The following is a 14,243-nucleotide window of genomic DNA, read 5'->3' on the forward strand; positions in this document are numbered from 1 at the left end:
GCTTGCTTTTGCTGGGTCCCACTGCATTACAGCTACTTTCCATTCCCATGAAGCCACTGATTCCTGCATGCTGTGGTGCAGAGCTTTCTGTCCCAGGGCAATAGCTGAAGAGGTGACAGCTGTCACATACTCATGGCCAGATGTGTGCTCATGGCTGCATCTGTATCTGTAAAAGAATGGGATGCAGCAAGTTATGAACTGTTTTTTTTATGATGTGCTGGGCTTGCGTGGAGCCTGGCTGAAGACAAGCCTTTTCTGCCACATTCCTGAGTGTTTGGGAAAAGATTTCTGAGGGCCTTTTATGGGGTGTTACTAAAGGCCATGGTGACAGAGTAATTTAAGTGTGTGACACTGTTTCTCAGTCACTAATAGCCTCATGGTGCCTGGCAGATGAGGACATCAACATGACTGATGTATCTGATGTTTGCTATTGCTCCTAAGGTTCATTGTCTTAAAGAGGGAGGTCTCTGTTGTGCTAGTGTTTTCCTCCTGTTTGTGTGCGTAGTGGCATATTACTTACTATTATTGTAATCTCTAATAGCAGCAACAACCATTTTCCTACGGTACACATAGAAAGTCCTATGGAAGAAGAAACAGTAATGATGGTCTCTCTAGGCTCAGTTTGTACAGCTCTCATTGACATATTCAGGATTTTCCCCAGCAGACAGAACAGAGAATCTTGTCATAATATCTTTCACCTACAGGAAGCAGTCAGATATGGTTTTATCCTGAATGAAACTTTGATGCAGTCAATCATGGGATGTTCCAGTCCCAGAAATATAAGGCACGTGATTCCTTCACATGTCATTTCAAACAGTTCAGCTGAACAGAATTTTGGCTTTTCCTTAAAAGTTTTCCTTAGAAAATTTTCCTTTTCAATTGTCATTCCAAAGCAATATTAGGAATGTGATTGAGAAAGGCTATGACATAAAACTTGAACTGACTTCAAAATAAGTTCTAAATGTGTTTTCTGCATAATCATCTCTGCTTACACATAGACCTTTTTTTTCCCTAAAAAGCTGATGGCAGTTCAGAGACCTCAATGCATCTCTTCACAAGTGCAGTCAGCTCCCAGCCCACAACTTCCCAGACTCTGCTGAATCACTTCCTTGCGCAAATCTCATCAAAGGTGCCTGTAGCTCACCAAAGAGCTTAATTTTGGTTACATTTTCACAATTATGCAAGGCATAGGTTATGTCTTTCTCGGAGCACACGTATTTCTCCATATCAAAGACATTTATTCCCTTGTTCAGATCAAAGACACTTCTCATTGTTAGAAGCTTCTTACAGTAAGAACTAAGACAAACAATTACAATGCACTTGCTTGATAATTCTATCAAACCATACCTTTGTATATTCATTACTTTTTATTATGTGCTCTCTCTACTGGGTTTACTTTTTGTCTATTTTCAGAAGCACAGGACCGCTGGCACCAGGCACTGCAACAGCTTCAGTATTTTTATTGTAATACAGACCTTTTTTTAGTTTTCTTTAAGTTTCATAAAGCACTTGGATGCACATTTCAGAAGGTTGTAGCAGGTATTTAAAACTGGATTATGGGCTCTCATAAAGAATTATATTAATGAAAAAAAGAGACTAAGCACCCAGCCAGGTGGATGCAGCAAGGAATGAAAAGGTGCAGGGAGCTCTTTCTTATCACACTCCAGCATATTCCTTGGAGTAATTGCCTCTATGCCCTAGAAATTGTTCTGACTGTCAGTCCATATGCACTTCAAAAGCACAAGACTGTGTTTTGTTATTTGCTAATTAGTCACAAAGCTCTGATAACATACTGGTCAAGAAAAAAATAAAAACAAGTGGTCCTGGCTGTCTTGTCTCCTCCATTGGAACCTGCTCAGAATATAGACAGTGGTTTCAGCACCAAGGTCCAGTGAACCTGCAAGGCCAAGTGCATATTCACTTTCCTTATCAGGTGGGGACAGCAGGAGAGGATGGTCTCATGGAACAGTAAAGTAGCTCTGATGTCCTCGAGCCTTCAGAAATTCCTTTGCACCTTCAGAAAGGAAAGGTGCCTGTGAGCAGAAGCCTCAGGCTTGGGGGAGTCAGGTTTGAGCTTCTGGATAGCCAGCAAGATAGCCAAAAGAGAGAGGGTGGCTTTCCTCCTTTTCCTTCCCACAGTGCCCATGGATACTTTTCACAAAAGACCCCAGTGGGTAAAGCCACAAAAGTTAAGTATGAAGTAGGCGTTGATCACAGGACTGCTAAACATGCAAGCAGAAGCAAAGTGTGAGGCAGGCTGATCTTGAGCAGTCACAGATTGCTACCAGCTGCAGACAAAATGTGGGCTAAAATATCTAGTCAAGATATAGGATGAGACAGACAACATCTTCCCAGTAGAGACGGGAGGCATTAGCAACACTCTACAAGGCTTTATGTATGATTTTTGTTTAGAAAACTGATTCCAGCTCTGCTAAGCTGTGTTTTAATACAGCATAAACTGGAACAGATGTGGTGAAAGGCTCTAAGGGTGATCAGGGAAATGAGAATTCTATCTTCCACGTGGAGACGGTGTGACTTGTTTGGCTTAATGATATGAAGCAGGATCTTAATGAAAAAATAATTATATGGAATCATAGAGAAAAGAAGTATTTAGTTTATATGGCAATGCTGATAGTAGAGAAAAATTGATGATGAAGAAAATTAGGTGAGAAATGAAAAATTGTCTGTTTGCCCAAGGGATGACATCTGTAAGGATGTTTCTAACAAAACAGAGTAGTGAGAGTTGAGATGGCTTCAGAAGAACCTCACTACATGTACAGAAAGGTTTGTGCGACACCGAGGATGAGCCTTCACACCCCTCAGGTGTCCTTGAACCCTCTTGGGGTGGTGATATACCTTCTGTTGCTGCATGTATTGCAGTCCCTGTGGGGCACTGGGAGAACAATTGCTTTACCTTGCACATGCCTGACTATCCCCCTATGCTGTAAAACCATTTATCATCACACTGTACATACTGACAGACCCATGTTATATTTCATAGTGCTGGGCAACACAATGCCTAAGCCTTTCTGTGACTCTAGCCTTTGATCTCTGCACTGTTGTTCGCCGCTTGTTATAAACCAGAGCTGTTAAACCTGGGCTGCTTAGCAGAGGTGCTGGGAAGAGTCATGAATGAGGTGCTGAGGGGCATAGTTTACGGAGTGTTAGGAATGGTTGGACTTGATGACCCAGTGGGTCACTTCCAACCTAGTGATTCTACGATTCTATGATTCTGTGAATGAAAGACAGCGAGGTATTCAGATGCTGCAGCCATGAAGGTCATATGAGTATGCAGGGCTAGCTGGATGGGATTTCAAAAGCTTGGAGGAAACTCTGCTGAAAGCCAGTGACACCTTTGCTCCGACAGCAAAGAAAACCTATTTTGTTTGTAACAGGTCCCCTAAGAATTTAGTGGGAAAAAGAGAGAAGTGGATGCACTACCTGGCCTGTGGTTTGCATGCACTGAGTAATGTTCACCTATTTCTATATTCCTCTGCTGTGTACTCCAGACTCTTGCTTTGCCTGTCAGCATCCAACCATTCTGCTTAGATTTTCACTTGTCTGTGGTCTTGCAGAGCTGCTTGCAGCGCGTGCTGCTTAGAAAGCTGATACCAACGAAACAAAATTAGTTTCTGTACTCTGCTCTTTGGAATAGGGCATTAAAGCCTGTTCCCATCCCCAGCAAAGGTACCTGAGGCTAAAATTATTATCCTCCAGATGTTGCATCCCTCTGACTGGCTGGAGGTCAGCTCCACAGTAATCAGCTGGTCTAAATTTGTCCATACAAATGTATACTTTCATGAAAACAGGAAGGAAAAGTGACATGGCGTCTGTGTAGTCTGGATATTGTTTGCAGGACTTCTAAGGACTGGTAAAGAACCACAGACAGGCAGTGGGAAGATGATTACTTCAATCTGGTGACAATCTTCAGGATGTCACCTGCACATTTCTGTCAAACACCTATGTGGAGATTACACTAATTACAACTCATATTCAGTGGTCAATAGGAGATATCAGGAAGGAAAACAGAGGATCAAAACTACCAATCTCAAATAAAAAACAAAGCAAACTAGCTGGGACAGGTCTTCGGGGAGCTGAAATAGGCAGTGCTATGCTGCCACTCTCCTATCTGGGGTGTGAGGTGAATAAACCTGTAAAGAACACTTCTTCCTCTATCTGTCCAGTTGAGCTTTCTGCTTAGGTTTTGCTCTGAGAAAGAGTTAATGATTTTCACCTCACTTTTGATAAAAGAAACATATCCCATTCGTGTGGCTTTGATTCCTGTTTCATTTATCTCTGCATGTGTGAATCTTAAGAGCGGCGTTGGCCTCAGTGACTGTGAAACAGTTGAGAGCAAGTTCCTTGGGGCAGAAAGGAGGGTGCACAGCAAGCTCACTATCCTGGATCTCAGGAGAGCAAACTTTGGCTTCTTCAGTGATCTGCTTTGTAGAGCACCATGGCATAAAGCCCTGAAGGGCAAGGAGGGACCAAGAAATCTGGTTAATATTCAAGGATCACCTCCTTCCAAAGAGGAAGTCAGGCAAAACATCCCAGAAAGCCTGCATGGGTAAACAAGGAGCTCCTGGACCAAATCAAGCATAGAAAGGAAGCCTACATAGGATGGAAGCAAGGACAGGTATTCTGGGAGGGATACAGAGAAATTGTCTGAGCAGCCAGGGATCAGATTAGAAAAGCTAAAGCCCCGATTGAGTTAAATCTGACCAGTGACATCAAGAACAATATGAGAAGCTTCTATAGTTATGTCTACGATAAAAGGAAGATCAGGGAAAATGGAAGCTCACTCTAGAAGGAAACAGGAGACCTGGTTACCTGGGATGTGGAGAAGGCTGAGGTAATCAACAATATTTTTGCCTCAGTCTTCACTGGCAAGGTCTCAAGCCACACGGCCTGAATTGCAGAAGGCTGAGGCAGAGAGAATTAAGAACTGCCCACTTTGGAAGATGATCAGTTTCAAGACTGTTTAAGGAACTTGAAGGTGTACATGCCCATGGGACCTGATGAGATGCATCCGCGGGTCCTGAGGGAACTGGCAAATGAAATTGCTAAACCTCTATCCATTATATTTGAGAAGTCGTGGTTGTCTGGTGGTTTTTACTAACTGGAAAAGAGGAACTAACACCCATTTTTTAAAAGGGAAAAAAGGATGACCCAGGGAACTACAGACCAGTCAATCTCATGTCTGTGTGCAGCAAGATTGTGGAGCAGATCCTTCTGAGAACTCTGATAAGGCATACGAAAATAAGGAGGTGATTGGTGACAGCCAACATAGCTTCACATTATCAATATTTGCTCTTTGATCAAGACAAATTTGGGCTTAGGAGATTGTCTTTGATGTTTGCTTAATTCAAGTCTTTGATCACTGCTGAAAGAAGAACCCGTAGATTAAATTCCCATTCATTTTATCTTGGGCATGAGCAGAGAATGCATTGGCTACAGGACTCACCTTCCCCTCATTTCCTGGGATCACAACAGCAACTTGAAGTATGGATATTTTTGCATACACATCAACCACATGTCATTACTCCCTTCTGAGGGCTTTCAAATGCAACAAGATGTCCTCTTATGCCATTGACCTCACTTACCTATCTGGAAATTATCTACTTGGAGAGCCAGCCACACTCTGCGATAAGGCACACCTCTCTCAAAGCCTTAAGCCCCACAACTCTGGGGGACACCACAAATCTGCTGTGCTGTTTTGTTGCAGTTGCGTTGGGTGCAACACGGATACACAATCTGACATGATGGAGAACAGTCATCAGATTTCATTCCTCATAGAGCCTCAAAACCAGGAAAACAATGGGTTCCTTGAAGGGGTTGCAGGCTCGTATTTTGGTAAAACTTAATAAAATGAGCAATTTATAAATACCTAGAAAGCAAGTCACATGGGGCTGCAAGAAATGTCCTGCTGAAGCTGCAAGCTGCTTAGGCAGCTCTAGCTTCTTTCCCTTTCAGGACGGAACAGGACCAGTTTGCTTACTTTTGAAGACACTTCAGGCTAATATTTGGAGGAGACAGTAGGCTTTACTTCATCTTCTGGGGCACTCTGAACTGAATAACGAGAGTAATAAAGTTTGGGTTTTTTTAAAGTCAGAATGTCTGTAGTGGATGATTAATTATTTTTAATTAGTTATAAGACCCAAGGCTAAGCATTACTATGGTTATGTCATTGTCATATTGATAGATATGATTTTTATAACCAATTAGGACATTACTGTAACAGATTGATCATTGTGGTCAAGACATGCTTAAAGAATGTGTAAAAGGGGAACAAGATATAAAAACCTGTTTAAAGAGCTAGTTCTTCAGTGATTGTCCCGAGCCTCATTTCTTGACACTATGCTACCTTACTTCTACTAGACTGTGTGAAAATAAACAAGGCAAACACCACAACTGAGTTTAACTGTAAGAAAGTTACTCTTACCTCTTGATTTACATTTCAATGAAACTATGGCTTTGTAGGGCAGTTGTGTTCTGTTCAGCAGCAAACAACCTTTAATTAAGTCCCATTTAATCTCAGTCTGACATGACACTCCACAGTGCCCTTGCCATGAAACCAACCCAGCTGAAGATTTCTGAGTATATACCCACCCTCCACAGCTCTTGATTGCTGACTGTGCTCCTGTCCTCGTGGACATTTCCTACTTACCTGAGGTTTCTGCCTCTGCTTTCTCATCTTTCTCCACAGAACTTCTGGTGCCTATCTACACCATTCCCACTTGTAAGGGGCTATTGTTCTGATCCCTTCCCAGGCCCTTAATTAACGCCTGAGAGGCCGGTCCCTGTGGAAGTGTTAAAATAGTCTAAGTGCAAGGCTCTTTTTCCTGCAGGGTTTTTTATTTCTCTGCGATGGTTTGTGAGCCTTATTTTAGCTTGAACTCCGGTAAAATCCAGAACTGTAGGTAGGATTCGGCATGATTAAAAATAATACTTTTATTCTACTTTCAGCTTGCAGCTCTCACCATTTCTGCAGTGAGTTACTTCTCTGTCTATTTTAGTTTAATATAGAATATATTTAAGAAATGTGGAAGAGCATTAAGCAATAAAATAGTCCTTAAGTGAGTCACCAGGCCCACATAGCTCTGCTGAAAATAAAACAAAACAAAACCAAACAATTCCCAGGCTTTAACCTCTCCGTGGCCACCCATGTTTAATGGGCACCTCCAGTTCCTACCTACCCCAGCTGGAAGGGAAGCTGCTGAGAGGCCCTATTCTGCAAAATATATTGGGCACTATCTAAGCATGCTTAATACGGCCCTTATACATATGACCCTTATGATTTAAGGGGTGCTATACCTGCACTAATTTCTTTTGTATGTGGAAGGATTTTACCAACCTCTTCCATTCTCTATGAACCAGGGTCACAATGAATTGCACCAGCTGTACCCATATGGGTTATGCAGCTTATGCTGCACTTCTTAATTCTGCAAAGTAAATTGTGACAGGCAACTAAGCACCATGCAGCCTCTTGCTCACTCCCATGGCTGTTACCGTGGAATGAGGACAATTAAAAAAGTAAAACTTATGGGTTCAGATAAAGACAGTTTAATAAGACAGCAAAAGGGAGAGAGAACAACACTGGTAACAATAATGATAATAGAACGTATAAAAGAAGTGATGCTTGATACAAGTGCTCACCACCAGATGAATGATGTCCCCAAGCAGCGACTGCTTGCCACCAGCCAGCTCCCCTAGTTTATATACTCACATCATCTGCTATGGAATACAGCTTTGACCGGTGTTAGCTGTCCTAGCTATGTCCCCTCCTACCTGCCCGTGCCCCTCCGTCTTCTTGATGGCAGGTCAGCATGAGAAGCTGAAAAGTCCTTGGCTGCTTAGCAACAACTAAAACGTCGGTGTGTTATCAACATTATTTTTATCCCAAATCCAAAACATAGCACTACACCAGCTACCAGAAATAAAATTAGCTCTACCCCAGCTGAAACCAAGACAGTGACATAGTGTGATTTCCTCCATGAAATTTTAATGATTGGCTTTTTCCCAACTCTTTTCCTAATAGAAAAAGTCACTAAATCACTCTATTCATAATGTAAGTATGGTTTCCCCCACTGAAGTCCCCCCATCCTAAAAAATAAACAGATTTGGTCTATATTTTATTTCTTGTAGGTTCAGCTAAAAGAAAGGTATATATTATTTTTAAAACATTGAAATCTACATTTTAGAATTAACTCTGTAGGACAAGCAACATTTAACTGGTATTGTATAAAATTTAGTTTAGACACGATTTTAATTAAAAAAATAGAAAACATTATGTAGGTAAATAAAGACTTGCAAAATATTATTTATTCTGGAAGCATTTTTTTGCCCCCTAAGATTTCCACATATTCATGCAATTTTTTACCTACAAAAATAATTATTAATTTACTATTGAGCTGAGAATACACAAGATTGTATTCATGTGGGAATAAAACATACTTTATCTCTCATTTACAGATATTATCAGAAAATAATACTTAGCTGAGGACTCTTGTAACATGTTTATGATTTTCAGTTCCAGTTTCAAATTGTTGAAGAAATATCAAATATCCATTTTAAACATATAAAAATCAGCGTCTGTATTACCTTTTCTTCTCTGACATCGTACACTATCTATCCATCAGGCTTCATGATGATGTTAAGTTATGCTAAAGGTTGCTATGGCATTGTTAGATGATTTTGTAGAAAGGATTATGACTCTTTTTTTTTCTGCATATTTAAAAGAGAAAGTTATAATTACCGTAGGCAGCAAGAGAGATCTATAACTTCTGCATCAACAGAAGCTTGGGGTGCTTGGTGGTTTACAGAGGTGTGCTGAACACTTACAGCATCCAACCAGCTCCAGCAATGCCTTAGTGCTGTCATTCCATAAGAGAATTCTGTGATTTTATTAATTTTCTTACTTATTTTTTTAATCCTACATATAGTGAATATATGAAAAAAAGTAGGTTTGCTGTGGGACCTGTCCCTGTGGGTTTAAATGCTGCTGGTATGATGGAAGTGGAACATTTTTCACCCCTTGTCCTTATTCCTTGGCCTTCATTCCCCAACCGCATCCTCTGTCCCAAAGGAAGAGACAAGTTTTGAATCCTGCCTGTCAGTGGGAGGAATGCTGCAAGCGTCATCTTCAGTACTGTCTTTTTGGAAGGCATTTATCACAGCAAAATTTACGCCTTTCAGCACGTTTAAACACCTGGAGTTCATGAGTTAGGGTGTATACTCACTACCCTAGTGGGCTTTCTGAAATTAGGGGATGATTATATTTAATTTTGCTGAGAGATTGTGTAGGTAATTAACCCATTGGCTTTTGTTTCATCTCTGTTTTTAAGTGAAAGGAGCTTGTTGGCATCAATAGATGTCTTTAAAAGTTGGCGCCGTTTTGGGCACTGAGGATTAGATTACATCTGGCTGGGCTGGTGTTCTGCGGAGCTGCTGCAAGTCTGAGTCTTTTTCAGGATGAAAAGACATGATAGAGGACATAGCAAAGTTTCGTGTCTATGCATCACTGTGATCAGCGAGGCAGCATTGTGACCTTGGCTGATCGCCCGGCCCCAGGGGAGACAGTCAGTGTTTTGCTGACAACTGTGAGGATGTCCGTTCCGGATTGAGATCCATCTTTGTACAGTGTCACAAACCGAAATGAACTGGTGATCTCTGTTGAGTCTTTCTTCAGTGTTTTTCCAAATCAAGGAGCCAATGCAGACTTTGAGCCAAATTCAGTCCATTTTTTCCCCTTCTCAAAACAAGAAAAGAATACCTGAAATAAGTGTGTTACAAAATCAGCACTGGCAACGTTGTGTTGCAAACGGAAGTAAAATATCCTATTACTTCCTATTAAACAGTCACAACTATGTTGTTGCAAAATGGAAATGTCATAACCTTGTTGGCTTACTTACTATAATACAATGAGGGATGTTGTGCAATTTATCTGAGGCATGAGCTAAGTAAATATCATTTGTAGGCAGATATCATCAGCACATAGCCCTGTGTGCTGTTTTTAGATAAACTGGAGCTATTGACTATTTAGGAAGGTCTTTATGGAGCTAAATGTCAAAGGTGGTGGCTATTTACCTAGTTTTCACTGTTCTATATACATGCACTCAGCTGCTGTAACATTTTTTTAATGTTCCTCTTGCTCATAATTATGTTCCCTTGCCTGCTGTTTACAAGGTGCGATGAAAGTCTTCTCCCTTGTGCAATGAACATGGGACTACTTTATGGGATCCGAATTTATAGGGCTCTGCCCCTCCTCAGCTGGGAGAAATGAGTACAAAGCCTAACTGCAGACTGCAAGTTTCTGTGGCATTTGCATGTGTGATCTGGGAAATAGGCTCTTAAACCTTGGTTGCATTTATGGGTACTTTACTGCTGTCAGAACAATACTTGGGCAACGTCCTGTCTTTTCCCTGATCATTTCATTGTTCTTACGCGTCTTGTCAGCACCTCTGATTTAATGAATGCTTTTAACTATAGAAGTGCTCCATGTTCTTGCTTCTAAATCCATGACTGCTTAGTTAAATGTATAGCAATCTAAAAAACACCCCCAAAACTAAGCTTAAATTCTAGGTCTGATGAGCCTGAAATCTAATGAAATAGTTTTGGATGCATGAATGTACATTTACAAGCACAGTCTGGACAGTCACCTAATATCAAAAATCTTTGTCCAAGGAAACTCTGACCACTCCTCTGTCCCTGGAGCTGCTGTGGGCTACACTTTGAGGAAGGGTGGGAGGATAATTTTGTAGCCCAGCTGGGACAAAGAGCAGTTACAGCATTTGCCCATCACCAAAGGATGCAGGGACACGTGGCCACAATCCCTGCCTGCAGCTCAGGAGGTGAGCTTGTCTTGTGTGGTCAGCCCAGAGCAGCCATTGCTCCTCGGAGCAGCAATGCCCCACAATGTAACAGGAAAGGTGGAATTCAGCGAAATGGAACTGCTCCAAACATCACTTTGTCTTGAGCCGTTTGTTACTGGTGTCTCCTCAGCACCTCATATCATTTGGATCCCTGCTATATTTTCAATTGCAGTCTGGAGCTTTTTGAACAAGTAAAAGGTAAAAAAAATGGCTTTAATTGGGGAATTCTGAGAATCTGCTTATTAGTACAACTTTTGGGGTACATTTCATTGTTTAACCCTTTGCAGAGAAATTAGACACTTGCCCTCAACAGCTCTCACAGTTTTCTTGGAAGAGAAACATCAAGTGCAGAAGGAGGAGACCTATCAGCAGCTCCTCATTAGTTACATCTCTGTCCAGAGGCAATCTACAATACCTGGTGAAGCATTCAATGCCTTCAACAAAACCCACCTTTCCTACAAAACATGGGGATAGCAACACTGTTTGTGTGAATACGTAGTGCTGATCTACACCAGGGGCAGCAGCCGCCATCACAGGCAGAAGCTGGATGGAACAGAAGGGACATTTGGGTATCTGTGAAATGCAAACAAAAGGCTGTAGCTGTTTGATTAAATTTAACCTCCCAACTGCACTACAATCAGCAACCACACTCTCTACAGCAGCAACAAAATCTTTGAAATGAGTGAGCTCCTCTTTGGAAGTAGTAAGCAAATCAAAATTTGCTGTCTCCCCCACCCAGTTCCATCAGAGCTCCGGTGAGATACTAATGGATGACAGAGAAAAGGGGTGTCTGCATCACAAAAAGGGCAAGAAAGAGAAACAAAATGCATCAGATGGTATATTTTCTTGACGAAATAGTAAAGAGCTCGTATCTGAAAATAGTAAATCATGGCTACCTGTGTATAAATAATAAAAATAATCAATCAGAGCTATCTGCAAAGTGGTATATGTTCATACAGGTGTGACAGAATAAACTCTGAGCTCCCCAAAAGCTGGTGCCAAATGTGCTGCTACTGAGTGGTGAAGGCAGTTTCATAGCAGCAGTGCCCAGGAGCCAGGGTACAGTGGTGGAGATGTAGGAACCCCTCCTCGCCTCATGCAGCCCCACCACCTGTGCTCAGCACCCAGGGCAGAAAATCATCTCCAAACTCAGTAGCAGTGAGGGGGCAAAGGGGAAATCCCAAAGCACTGAAAATGCCTACTCTGTGTCAGCAGAGTCTTTACAGTGATTCAGATGCACAGCTGCAGGATGTTTGCAGTAAGCCGAGTCACCTTACACGTTCAATCTCTAACAGGATTTCAGGCACCTACTCCACAAGAAGGCACTTAAATTTAGGTGTTTTTTCCTTGAAGTACATCCCAACTTAAGTAAGTATTCCTGTTAGGAGGAACAATGGTTTCTTGCAACTGAGCCGTCTTCCTAATTCTCTTTGTAACACCTTTGAGCTCACCCCGGGCGAAATCAAATAACAATTAAATGAAACTCAACAGGAAAAAATAATTGTGATGAACAATGACCTCTAATGACTGTCTGTAACCAAATAGTTTACCTCTCTAAGCAGGGTAGTTCCTTTCAAACTCTCCAGTGTGGTTGTTCAAGGCTCCCTTCACGACAAGTGAGAACAGAAATTAAGGAACCTCTATAAATGTTTTGAAAAATGACAATGAGGGTTCTTAAGCTGCTGTATAATGTGAGACTAGAAAAAGGGAATGGTGGTTTTCAGGCTGCAGGCAGCAAACAATATCCTGGGTTTCCGGAGTTGCTGAGCCTTCTGCACTGATATTGGCTGGAGCCACACGTGGCTGGAGAGTTTACACCTCTCCAGGACTGCTGTTTCTATGCTGCATGAAGTCCAGCAGGTAGTGGGCAACAGTCATGTTTGTGCATAGCCTGCTGGCAGCTTACTGCAAGCGAGTATTATCAATGCCCTTGTGCAGAGTGAGCTGAGTAATGCTGCAGCATCCCTTCTGTCAGAACCAAGTCCTTCATTTGTCACATGGGGGTGGAGAAATTCTGGCTTCCTGGTGGGTATGCATTAGTTTTCCATTTTTTTAGCATTGCATGTTTAAGGATCCTTAAACATTCAGTCATAGGCATAGCCATAAGTGACAATGACAGCAAAAGGATGACCTATGTTTCTGAAGAGCTTATACCAGAATCACATGTGGAACACAGCGAGAACGGAGAAACGAGAGGGAAGGGTAAGGAGCATCGGGGTTACAGTGGTATATTCATGCAGTTACTTGGTTTAGGAAGGTGGAAGGATTGTCCTTGTCCCTCTCCTGACAGTAGTGACCACTGCTGTGATTAACCTCCTTAAGGGGAAATGCCTCTGCTGCTCACATCTGACAGCCCACCTCCCCATGACACCTTGTACCACCTTCAGAAAATCGCACACCTCTCTGGCCCTGTAGTTTTGTGTCATGCAAGGTATCTATTTCACCCACATGGCCCAAGTAGTAGAGAAGGTGTAAATGACTGTTCCCCATGTGCAGTATGGTGAGTGATGCCTCCTGAGTCTTGGTCAGGACTGCACAGTGCAGCTTGTACCTGCCTTTAGCATCTTTTTTATAAGATGTCTTTGCTGCAACTTTCTGATTTAGATACACCCTGAATTACCTTTTCTTTACTAAAACTGCCTTAAACCCACTTTTTTTTCTCCTGCAGGGAGAATCAGAGTTCCTAGGAATAGCTTAAACTCCAAGCTTGCATGTTAACTCTGCTTATAACCAGTGAAGCATAGCTTTGCTGGAGCAGCCTGGTGTGGCTGTGCATGTCCCTGGTCGCAGGGGACATCAGTACACTTGCTCAGCATCACTGCTCAGCTCAGCAGTGGCTGAAAGCGCCAGTGGTATTTACCAGGGCATCATTTAGAACATCCGCCAGGTAATCCCCAGGTTAAGGCATACCGCTGTACAGAGCCCGACCAAGTCCTTCATGTGCTGGGTGCAGTGGCTTCTCTTTGCTGCCTGACCTCACTTCTTTCAAATCAGGACAAAACCCAGATGGAAATATCACCTTGTTCATACATAATAAAAAAGTAATTTTCACCCTAAACCAGGACTAGCTTTGCTCTAAAACTGGCATGCTCTGAATGGAAAATGGGCCTGATACTGCTTTAACAAAATGTGCAGAAGTGAACCCATTTGTTTTTACCAACCAGGAAAGTCCCTTTACTTTGCTGTAGTTACAAATGTTTTTCACACTACTGTTGAGGACTTCTGTTTTTTATGTCTAGCCTAAAAGACAACTCTCTCCAGCCATCAAATACTTGTTAACCCCATTTATGGGAAATGGTTGCGCACTGAGTCAGAGGGAAGAATAACACTTATTGAATCACCAGAACCAGCATCCCATGGGTTTTCCTTGGA

This window comes from Cuculus canorus, chromosome 3, assembly GCF_017976375.1.
Source record: "Cuculus canorus isolate bCucCan1 chromosome 3, bCucCan1.pri, whole genome shotgun sequence".
In the NCBI taxonomy this organism is placed as follows: Eukaryota; Metazoa; Chordata; class Aves; order Cuculiformes; family Cuculidae; genus Cuculus; species Cuculus canorus.